We start from the raw sequence: 10,979 nt of genomic DNA on the forward strand, positions 1-10,979 counted from the left end.
AGAGAAGTAAGAATCATTCTGACTCTAATAAAGAGACAGGAAGTAGACCTTTTTTTCCCCCTTTCTTTTCTTTTTAAGGCCGCACCTGCAGAATATGGAAGTTCCCAGGCTAGGGGTTGAATAAAGCTATAGCTGCCCACCGACACCACAGCCACAGCCACAGCGGATCCGAATCACATCTGCAACTATACTGCAGCTTGTGGCCACTTGGGAGCCTTAACCCATTGAGCGAGGCCAGGGATCGAACCCACATCCTCATGGATACTAGTTGGGTTATTAACCCACTGAGCCACAATGGGAACTCTGGAAACAGATCATTTTAATGCTATGTGGCAAGCGCAACAATAAGATAGCTGCAAAAGGCACACTGGCAGGCATCTGACCCAGCTGGGGAGGGGTCAGCAAAGGCTCCCTGAGGAGTGTGCTTGCTGATGAGACAGATATGAGAACTATAAGGAAGGAGGTCACTACCCTCAGCTGATTGCCTGGATGTTGGGGATGAATGAGAGGCGGAGTCAGGTGCTCCCGGGGGCTAGAGGAGCGATGGGGAGAACACCGAACGCCACATCTTCTCAAGACATCCAGTGATTTCTAGCCTCAGAGCAGGTGGTCACTTCCCCACTGCCACCTTTCTGACTGCTGCTCCCAAAGATTTGCATTTGGGCTCATCTCACTTGCAGGGTTTTAACTCAGGTGCCTTCAGGAGGTGATGTCTCCCTGACCACAGTCTAGCAAATCAAATATAAGAGCACAGTCTGCACCACATGACCTTCAGGCCAAACCCAGCTGGAGTTTCCCAAGTGTCACCTGAGCCCGAAGGTTCCTAATGGAAGCTCTGGCTCCAGACAATCCACCTGGGAACATCTGCCACTGGGTGGAGAGCCAGAGAATGAATCCCTGCCTGTGTTGGGGGACTTACCCACTTTGGGTTGGGGTAGAGCCCGCCTCCCACAGTGAAGATGGAGAGTCAGATGCTATTTCCCCAAATTCTCTTGCAGCTACTTGGTGTGTCAACAGCACATGGCTCAGGTTCTTATTTATGCCTTTTTTTTTTTTTTTTTTTTTTTTAAAGGGCTGCACCTGCGGGATATGGAAGTCAGGCTAAGGGTTGAATTGGAGCTGCAGCTGCCGGCCTACACCACAGCCACAGCAACATGGGATCTGAGCCATGTCTGCAACCTGCACCACAGCTCAGAGCAAAGCTGGATCCTCAACCCACTGGGCAAGGCCAGGGATCAAATGCGAAGCCTCAGTGTTACTAGTCGGGTTCATTATCACTGAGCCACAACAGGAACTCCCAGCCCAGATTCTTCGAGTCAGGGACCATAGACTCTGTACCCCTACCAGAGGTCTTGGATCCCTGAGAACTTTCTGTGGCAGCAGCAGTTGTAGGGGGCTCACATTCTCACCGCCACTGTGCTGGACCCTTGGGGCCTTGCAGATGATGGGCCCTGGGGCTTCATCAGGTTCACATTAACTTGCTTCTGATTGGGATTCAGGACCATGATGGATTCTCAGGCAGATATTGGTCCAGCAGGGGGTGGGGCTAGGGCAAATGCTGGGACCAGGAGAGCACGGCTTTGTTCAGGGGACAGTGAGTAAAACCATTGAGCTGGAACAGAAGGTTCTTTCACAAGGGCAGGGGAAGATGAAATTGGAGGACCTCAAAAGCCCAGTTAAGGAGCCTGGTCATCATCTTGAAAGGGGGACCAACATTTTTGAAAAATGAACTTTTATTTTGGAATAATTTGGGGTTTACAGGAAAGTTTTTTTTTTTTTTTTGTCTTTTTGTCTTTTTGTTGTTGTTGTTGTTGCTATTTCTTGGGCCGCTCCCTCGGCATATGGAGGTTCCCAAGCTAGGGGTTGAATCGGAGCTGTAGCCACCGGCCTACGCCAGAGCCACAGCAACTCAGGATCCAAGCCGCGTCTGCAACCTACACCACAGCTCACGGCAACGCCAGATCGTTAACCCACTGAGCAAGGGCAGGGACCGAACCCGCAACCTCATGGTTCCTAGTCGGATTCGTTAACCACTGCGCCACGACGGGAACTCCTACAGGAAAGTTTTTAAAAACTGCACAGTTTCCACATATCCTTCACCGAATTGTCCCTCATGCTAACATCTTACATTCTATAGTACGTTTATCAAACTTAAGCTGACACTGGTACATTACTATTATCCAAACTCAAAACTTGATTTGGATTTCACTAGTTTTTCCACTAACGTCCTTTTTATATTCCAGGATCCAATCCAGAATAGCACTTTGCATTTATTTATTTATTTATGTATTGTCTTTTTCGGGCCACACCTTCGGCATATGGAGGTTCCCAGGCTAGGGGTCTAATCGGAGCTGTAGCCACCTACCTACGCCACAGCCACAGCAACGCCAAATCCAAGCTGCGTCTGTGACCTACACCACAGCTCAGGGCAATGCCAGATCCTTAACCCACTGAGCGAGGCCAGGGATCAAACCTGCGTCCTCATGGATGCTAGTCAGATTCGTTTCACTGAGCCAAAATGGAACTCCTGGGCCTTTAATTTTCTTGCATAGCCTCAAAGGGCCTGACATTTGGAAGGTACTTCCTACATCGGTGATTGTGATATGGAGCTCACAAACACAATGACCTGAAAAAGGGCAGATCATGTCTCCAGCTACAACATTCATTTGTTTAGCAAGTCTGTATCAGTAACTGACTAAATAGCAATAAGTATATAAATGCCTGACCCTGTGCTAAGTGACTAAGACACAGTCTATGTCAAGAATGGCAAAGCCCTAAAGACTTAAACATAAGACATAACACCATTAAATGCCTGGAAGAGAACATAGGCACAACATTCTCCGACATAAATTGTACCGATGTTTTCTTAGGTCAGCCTCCCAAGGCAATAGAAATACAAACAAAAATAAACAAGAATTCCCTGGTGGCCTAGCACTTAATGATCCAGCATTGTCACTCTTGCGGCTCAGGTTGCTGCTGCAGTACAAGTTTGATCCCTGGCCGAGGAACTTCTGCATGTCTCGGGCATGGCCAAAAAACAAACAAAAAGCCTGAAATAAACAAAGGGGACCTAATTAAACTTACTAGCTTTTTCATAACAAAGGAAACCATAAAAAAAAAAAAAGACGACCTACAGAAGGGGAGAAAATATTTGCAAATAATGAGACTGACAAGGGCTTAATTGCCAAAATATACAAAAGCTCATACAACTGAACACTGAAAAAACAAGCAAACCAATCAAAAAATGGGCAGAAGACCTAAATAGACATTTCTCCAAAGAAGACATACAGATGGCTAGTAGGCCTGTGAAAAGATGCACAACATCACTAATTATTAGAGAAACACAAATCAAAACTATGAGGTATCACCTCATACCAGTAGAATGGGCATCAGTATAAAGTCTACAGGAGTTCCCATTGTGGCTCAGTGGGTTAAGAACCTGACTAGCATCCATGACGTTGCGGGTTTGATCCCTGGCCTCGCTCAGTGGATTAAGGATCTGGGGCATAGATCGCAGAGGTGGCTTGGATCTGGTGTGGCCGTGGTTGGCAGCTACAGCTCCAATTCAACCCCAGCCTGGAAACTTCCATTTGCCATGGGTGTGGCCCTTAAAAGACAAAAAAACAAAAACAAAACTTTACAAATAACAAATGCTGGAGAGGCTGTGGAGAAAAGGGAACCCTCTTACACTGTAAGTTAGTACAACCACTGTGGAAAAAAGTATGGAGGTTCCTCAGAAAACTAAATATAGAACTACCATATGGAGTTCCCATTGTGGCTCAGCAGTAATGAACTCAACTAATACCCATGAGGACACAGGTTCAATCCCTGGCTCCACTCAGTGGGTTAAGGATCTGGTGTTGCCATGAGCTGTGGTGTAAATCGAAGATGCAGCTCGGATCTGGCATTGCTGTAGCTGTGGTGCAGGCCGGCAGCTGCAGCTCTGATTTGACCCCTAGCCTGGGAACTTCCATAAGCCGCAGGTGCAGCCCTAAAAAGACAGAAAAAAAAAATTCAAAGACACATGCACCCCTATGTTCATAGCAGTATGATTCACAATAGCCAAGACATGGAAACAACCTAAATGTCCATTGACAGATGAATAGATTAAGAAGATGTGGTCCACAATGGAATGCTACTCAGCCGTAAAAGACAGTGAAATAATGTCATTTGCAGAAACATGAATGGACCTAGAGATTCTCACACTAAGTGAAGTAAGTCAGTCAGAGAGACAAAATACCATGTGATATCACTTATGTGTGGAATTTAAAGATTTCAAAAATGAACCCATCTACGAAGCAGAAACAGACTCACAGACATAGAGAACACACTTGCGATTGCTAAGGGGGAGGAGGAGGGAGAGGGATGGCCTGGGAGTTACGGGTTAGTAGATATAAACTATTTCATTTAAAATGAATAAACAACAAGGTCCTACTGTATAGCACAGGGAATTACAGCCAATCTCCTGGGATAAATGATAATGAAAAAGAGTATTCAGGAGTTCCCTTCATGGCTCAGCCATTAATGAACCCAAATAGGATCCATGAGGATGCAGGTTCAATCCCTGGGCTTGCTCAGTGGGTAAAGGATCCAGCATTGCCATGAGCTGTGGTGTACATCGCAGATTCGGCTTGGATCTGGCATTGCTGTGACTGCGGCATAGGCCAGCAGCTGTAGTCCAATTTGACCCCTAGTCTGGGAACTTCCATATGCCTTGGGTGTGGCCCTAAAAAGAAAAAAAAAAAATATATATATATATATACACATCTGAGTCACTGTACTGTAGAGCAGAAGTTAGCACAACATTATAAATCAACTATGCTTTAATAATAATTTCTTAAAAGAATGGCAACATTGAGGAGGGAGATGCCTCCAGACAACTTTTATTGAGGTCTGAAACCTAGGGTGACATGGTTTAATGAGCAGAGGGCCCAAGGCCACATAGCCTGACTACCATGTAGAGGGTGAGGAAAGAACCTCACAGAGAGGAGACTAGGGGCTGGCAGAGTAAGCAGGTCTTGTAGTAAAAAAAGTGAGGAAAAGGTGAGCAGGAGAGAGAAAGAGTGAGAGCATTGCTTTATGTGGGAAACACAGGGTGACTACATCCTGGAACCTTAGGTTAGCTTTGTAGGGCTATGGAAGGAGTGCTGGAAGGTGAGGTTATAAAAACATGGCAGCTGGAGAACTTCTGCACAGGAAGGGCTGAGGGGCAGCTCTCTGGTCACAGGGGTGGGGCTTTCAACCTGACTCAGAGTTGCTCTTTTGCATAGCAACCACAGCTTTTTAAAAAAATATATACAGTTGATTTACAATGCTGTGTTAATTTCTGCTATACAGTAAAATGATTCAGTTATACATACACACAAATCCATTCCCACCTAGGTTATCACAGAATACTGAGTAGATTTCCCTGTGCTATACAGCAGGGCCCGGTTGACCATCCATTCCATGTAACATAATGTGCATATGCCATCCCAGGCTCCCAATCCTGCCCCCAACCCCTTCCCCTTTGGTAACCATACATTTGTTTTCCAAGTCTGTGGATCTGTTTCTGTTTTGTAAATGACTTCCTTTGTATCAATTTTTTAGATTTCACATATAAGTGATATCATATGATACTTGTCTTTGTCTGACTTCACTTAGTATGTCAATCTCTAGGTGCATCCATGTTGCTGCAATGACATGATTGCATTCTTTTTTATAGCTGAGTAGTATTCCATTGTATATATGCACCACATCTTTATCCATTCATCTGTTGATGGACATTTAGGTTGCTTCCACGTCTTGGCTATTGTAAATAGGGCTGCAGTGAATACTGGGGTGCATGTATATTTTTGAATTATGGTTTTCTTTGGATATATGCCCAGGAGTGGGATTGATGGATCGTGTGGTAGTTCTATTTTTAGTTTTTTGAGGCACCTCCATGCCGTTTCCCAGTGGCTGCACCACCTTACATTCCTACCAACAGTGTAGGAGGGTTCCCTTTTCTCTGCACCCTTGCCAGCATTTATTGTTTAGAGGCTTTGTGATGATAGATGGCTTTTTTGTACATGGTTTTCTTGAGGTGGCTGGGGAATAGAGGATTACTGGTAGTAGTGATAGGTGGGTTTTAGGGGGGAGTTGGCACCCTAGCCACTCCTGGCTTGGCCATGCCAGTTAGGGTGCCACATGAGTGTGATGATAGAGCGGGCAGAGTGAATAAGTACTGGGCAGTCAACCTCAAGACCCACTAACCCTGCAAGTAGAGAAACAAAATGAGGTGCAGAGAAGATCTGAGAGAGCTCAGAGATGACCAGGCAGTTTGGTGAGAAAGGAGGGGAAGATGAGAGCTGGAGGGGCAAAGATGACTCTACGGCTACTAGTGAGTCAACTGGGTGAATTGGAGACGCAGGAGAGACAGGCTTAGTTGGCTGAGGTGGGGTGGGAGTGGGGTTGGCTGGGGGTGGGGAAGAGAACCCTGTCTTCTTCACACTGAGCAGGAGGATATCCAGGTAATGATATCCAGAGGTCAATATGGCTCTAGGACTTTTTTTTTTTTTTTTTTTAAGGGCCGCAGGTGTGGCCTATGGAAGTTCCCAGGCTAGGGGCAGAAATGGAGCTGCAGCTGCCAGCCACAGCCACAGCCACAGCCACAGCCACAGCCATACCAGATCTGAGCTGTGTCTATAACCTACACCACAGCTCATGGCAACCCACTTAGTGGGACCAGGGATCGAACCTGCATCCTCATGGATACTAGTCCATGAGGATCCATGAGGAGCCAAAACAGGAATTCTAATATGGCTCTAGCTTTAAAAGTCATATTCCTGGGAGTTCCCGTCATAGCGCAGTGGTTAACGAATCTGACTAGGAACCATGAGGTTGCGGGTTCGGTCCCTGCCCTTGCTCAGTGGGTTAACAATCCGGCGTTGCCGTGAGCTGTGGTGTAGGTTGCAGACGTGGCTCGGATCCCGCGTTGCTGTGGCTCTGGTGTAGGCCGGCAGCTACAGCTCCGATTAGACCCCTAGCCTGGGAACCTCCATATGCCACGGGAGTGGCCCAAGAAATGGCAAAAAAAAAAAAAAAAAGTCATATTCCTGTCTGTGATTTGCTTCAAAATCATCTGAGCATGGTAGGGAGGCAAAAGGTGAAACAAAACTGACTAAGAGAAGATAACTGAAGTGGGTGAAAAAGTAAAAATTAGCTTACACTAAGGATTTTTCTTGTCATTCACTGGGCAGGGCTGGGAGGACGGACATAGGTAATAATAGCCATAAAGTTACCACGACACAGGTTTCCTCCCAAGGGCGCACTGCAGCCAAAGTGCCACAACCATCCCCTTCTTTGTGTGATGACTGCTTTCTGACTCACTGAGAAACCTTGTTCTTTAAAATGATGGACCATCGGAAACTTTGCTCTTTGAAATTTTATCAGTAAAAATGAAATGCCCTCTGTTGTGAGGAGGATCGAAGTCACTTTGACACAGAGAGGCGGGCTTGATTTGCAAGCCAGGTTCAGAGCTTCAGATAAGGGGCTTCTGAACACAACGTTCCATGTTTATCTTACATTTTGCACTTTCTGAGGAAATGAGCCTGGGTCTACTGTGCAGTTCAGACCAGATGTGGACTCCTCCTGCTTTGCTTCGAGCCCATCAAAACACTGCTTCATTTAAATCTTACCTAAATTCTTTTCTTCCTCTAAATCTTATAACTCTCTCTTTGCCTGTTTTGCAAGACACCCCGTGGTTTCTCTGGTCTCCTTCACTGCAATGAGTTAATAAATCTGATTTTGTCAAAACACAGGTTTGTATCCAGTGATCTTAGGTTGATTGATTATGACATGAGCAATAGGGATATGGGAGTTCTTTACACTATTCTCTCCACTACTGCAAATGATCCGCATTTCCCATAATATTTCCAAGTTTTTAAAAAGTCCCCACCCCATGTTAATAGTGCATGCCATGCAGCACTATTCACAATAGCCAAGACATGGAAACAACCTAAATGTCCGTTGAAAGATGAATGGATTAAGAAGATGCGGTACATATACACAAAGGAACACTACGCAGCCATAAAAAACAATGAAATAATGCCAATTGCAGCAACATGGATGCAAACAGAGAGTCTCATACTAAGTGAAGTGAATCACAAAGAGAAAGACAAATACCATATGATATCACTTATATGCGGAATTTAAATGAATGTGGCACAAATGAACCTATCTACAAAACAGGAACAGACTCAGACATAGAGAATAGATTTGTGGTTGCCAAGGGGGATGGGGAGGAATAGACTGGGAGTTTGGGCTAGTAGATGCAAACTATTACATTTAGAATGGATAAGCAATGAGGTCCTACTATATATACAGCACAGGGAACTACATCAAATCTCTTGGGATAGGCCATGATGGAAGATAATATGAGAAAAAGAATGTATATATACATATGACTGGGTCACCTTGCTGTACAGCAGAAATTATAAATCACCTATACCTTGATAATTTTTTATTATTTGCTTTTTAGGGCCATAACCATGGCATATGGAGGTTCCCAGGCTAGGGGTGGAATCGGAGCTACAGCTGCCAGCCTCCACCACAGCCACAGCAATATCAGATCCAGTATCAGGTCGTATCTGTGACCTACACCACGGCTCACAGCAACGTCGGATCCTTAACTCACTGAGCAAGGCCAGGGATCAAACCTGCAACCTCATGGTTCTTAGCTGGATTCGTTTCCACTGCACCATGAGGGGAACTCCTAATACATTTTTTAAAAAAAATTTTAAAAATAGAGCATGCCATGACAGTGTTTGAGTTCTGTGAAGGGCAGAATTCTGGCCCCCAAAACAGCCACATCCTAATCCCTGATGTCTGTGAATGTTACCTTACTAGCAAAAAGGACTTTGCAGATATAGTTAAGGCTAAAGACCTTGAGATGGGAGAGTATTGTGAATTACCCAGATGAGTCCAGTGTAATCAAGAGGACCCTCAAAAACAACGAACCAGGAGTTCCCATCATAGCTCAGTGGTAATGAACCCAACTAGTATCCATGATGATGTGGGTTCAATCCCGGCCTTGCTCAGAGGGTTAAGGATCGGGTGTTACCATGAGCTGTGGTGTAGGTCACAGATGCAGCTTGTATCCGGCATTGCTGTGGCTGTGGTACAGGCCGGCAGCTGCAGCTCTGATTAGACCCCTAGCCTGGGAACTTCCATACACCACAGATGGGGCCCTAGAAAGCGGAGGGGGGGGGCATTAAAAGCAAGGATCCAGGAGTTCCCATTGTGGCTCAGTAGGTTGGGAACCTGATGTAGTCTCTGTGAGGATGCAGGTTTGGTCCCTGGCCTCACTCAGTGGGTTGAGTGTGCAATGCTGGCTCAGATCTGGTGTTGCTATGGCTGTGGCCTATGCTGGCAGCTATAGCTCTGATTCAACCCCTAGCCTAGGAATTCCATATGCTGCAGATGTGGCTGTAAAAAGAAAAAATTAAATTAAAAAAAAAAAAAAGCAGCGAACCATTTCTGGCTATGGTTTTATTTTTTTCAGGGCCACACCCAAGGCATACGGACATTCCCAGGCTAGGGGCCAAATCAGAGCTGCAGCTGCCAGCCTACACCACAGCCACAGCAACACGGGATCCGAGCCACGTCTGTGACCTACATCACAGCACATGACAATGCCAGATCCCTGACCCACTGAGTGAGACCAGGGATCGAACCTGCATCCTCATGGATACTAGTCAGATTTGTTTTCATTGAGCCATGAAGGGAACTCCCCTGCTACGGTTTAGAGAGAGATGTGATCACAGAAGAAGAGTCAGAGATCCATCATTGCTGGTTTTGAGGAGGAAGGGGCCACAAGCCAAGGAATGTGGGCAGCCTTTAGAAGACAAAAAGGTAAGGGAATAAGTTCTCCTCTAGAAGCTCCAGAAAGGAGCACGGCCCCATTGCTAATGTGCTTTTAACCCAATGAGACCCATGTCAGAGTTCTGCCCTACAGAACCGTGAGATAAGTCTGTGCTGCTTTAAGCCATGTTCGTGGGAATTCGATGTGGCAGCAGTAGAAAATGAATGCAAGATCACTCAGAGGAGGGAGTAAAGACAGAAATGAGCCAGGAGAGCCTGAGGCGACACTAATGCTTCAGAGGAGAGGGAAAAAATGGGAGTCAGCCAAGGAGGCTGAAAGGGAGAGACACCAAGCAGTGGAAAACCAGAAGAGACCAACGAAGGGAAACGCTGCAGGAGGGAGAGACTGGCCCAGAGACTGCAACTGCCTACTCTTTTAAGTAAGGGGTGAAGGTGGTTGGTTAACTGGTCTTTCGGTTTTAAAGTACATGCTATTTTCTTGCTTCATTTCCTTGTGATTCTAGCATTTGTATATACAAACAATCCCTTTCACCTGAAATTATGATCTCCTTTCATGTTGAATCAAATCCTGAGAGTTCGAGAACTTTCGCAACCTCAATCCACGTTATAAACCCATTAAGGTAATTAGTCTGGTTCCAGAACAGCAGGTTTGACCACATCTTAAGCCAGAGAGAAGTGTAGCTATTTTTACATGTTAATTCCAATTATTTGACTCTAGGGGACCTGCCCAATCCAGGAGGGTGAACAGCCTGCTGGGGCTGCCCTAGTGGAGCGGACCTATCTACCACTCCCCCCAGACCTACCCCCACCCTCACACTTAAAGCCCCAAACTACTCCTCATAACAACATGTACTCTCTCTCCAGACCGGCTCAGCTACCCGTTTGGAAAAAATGGCACATTACTTCATTCAGGTGAGACTATTGAAGGCTTTGATTATCTGAGAAAACATTTATAATCTAAAAGACAAAGTTTACAAATGGAAAGAAAAGCTGAATTTATAGACTTTCAGGCTTGAAGTCTAAGTGAAAAATGCGGAGAGAATGGTATTTTTTGTTTTGTTTTGTCTTTTTAGGGCTGCATCCTTGGCACATGGAGGTTCCCAGGCTAGGGGCTGAATCGGAGCTGCAGCCACAGC

This window comes from Sus scrofa, chromosome 3, assembly GCF_054392235.1.
Source record: "Sus scrofa isolate SSC_HxYL_T2T_F1_AM1 chromosome 3, Sscrofa_HxYL_maternal_Yorkshire_Landrace_v2.0, whole genome shotgun sequence".
In the NCBI taxonomy this organism is placed as follows: domain Eukaryota; kingdom Metazoa; phylum Chordata; class Mammalia; order Artiodactyla; family Suidae; genus Sus; species Sus scrofa.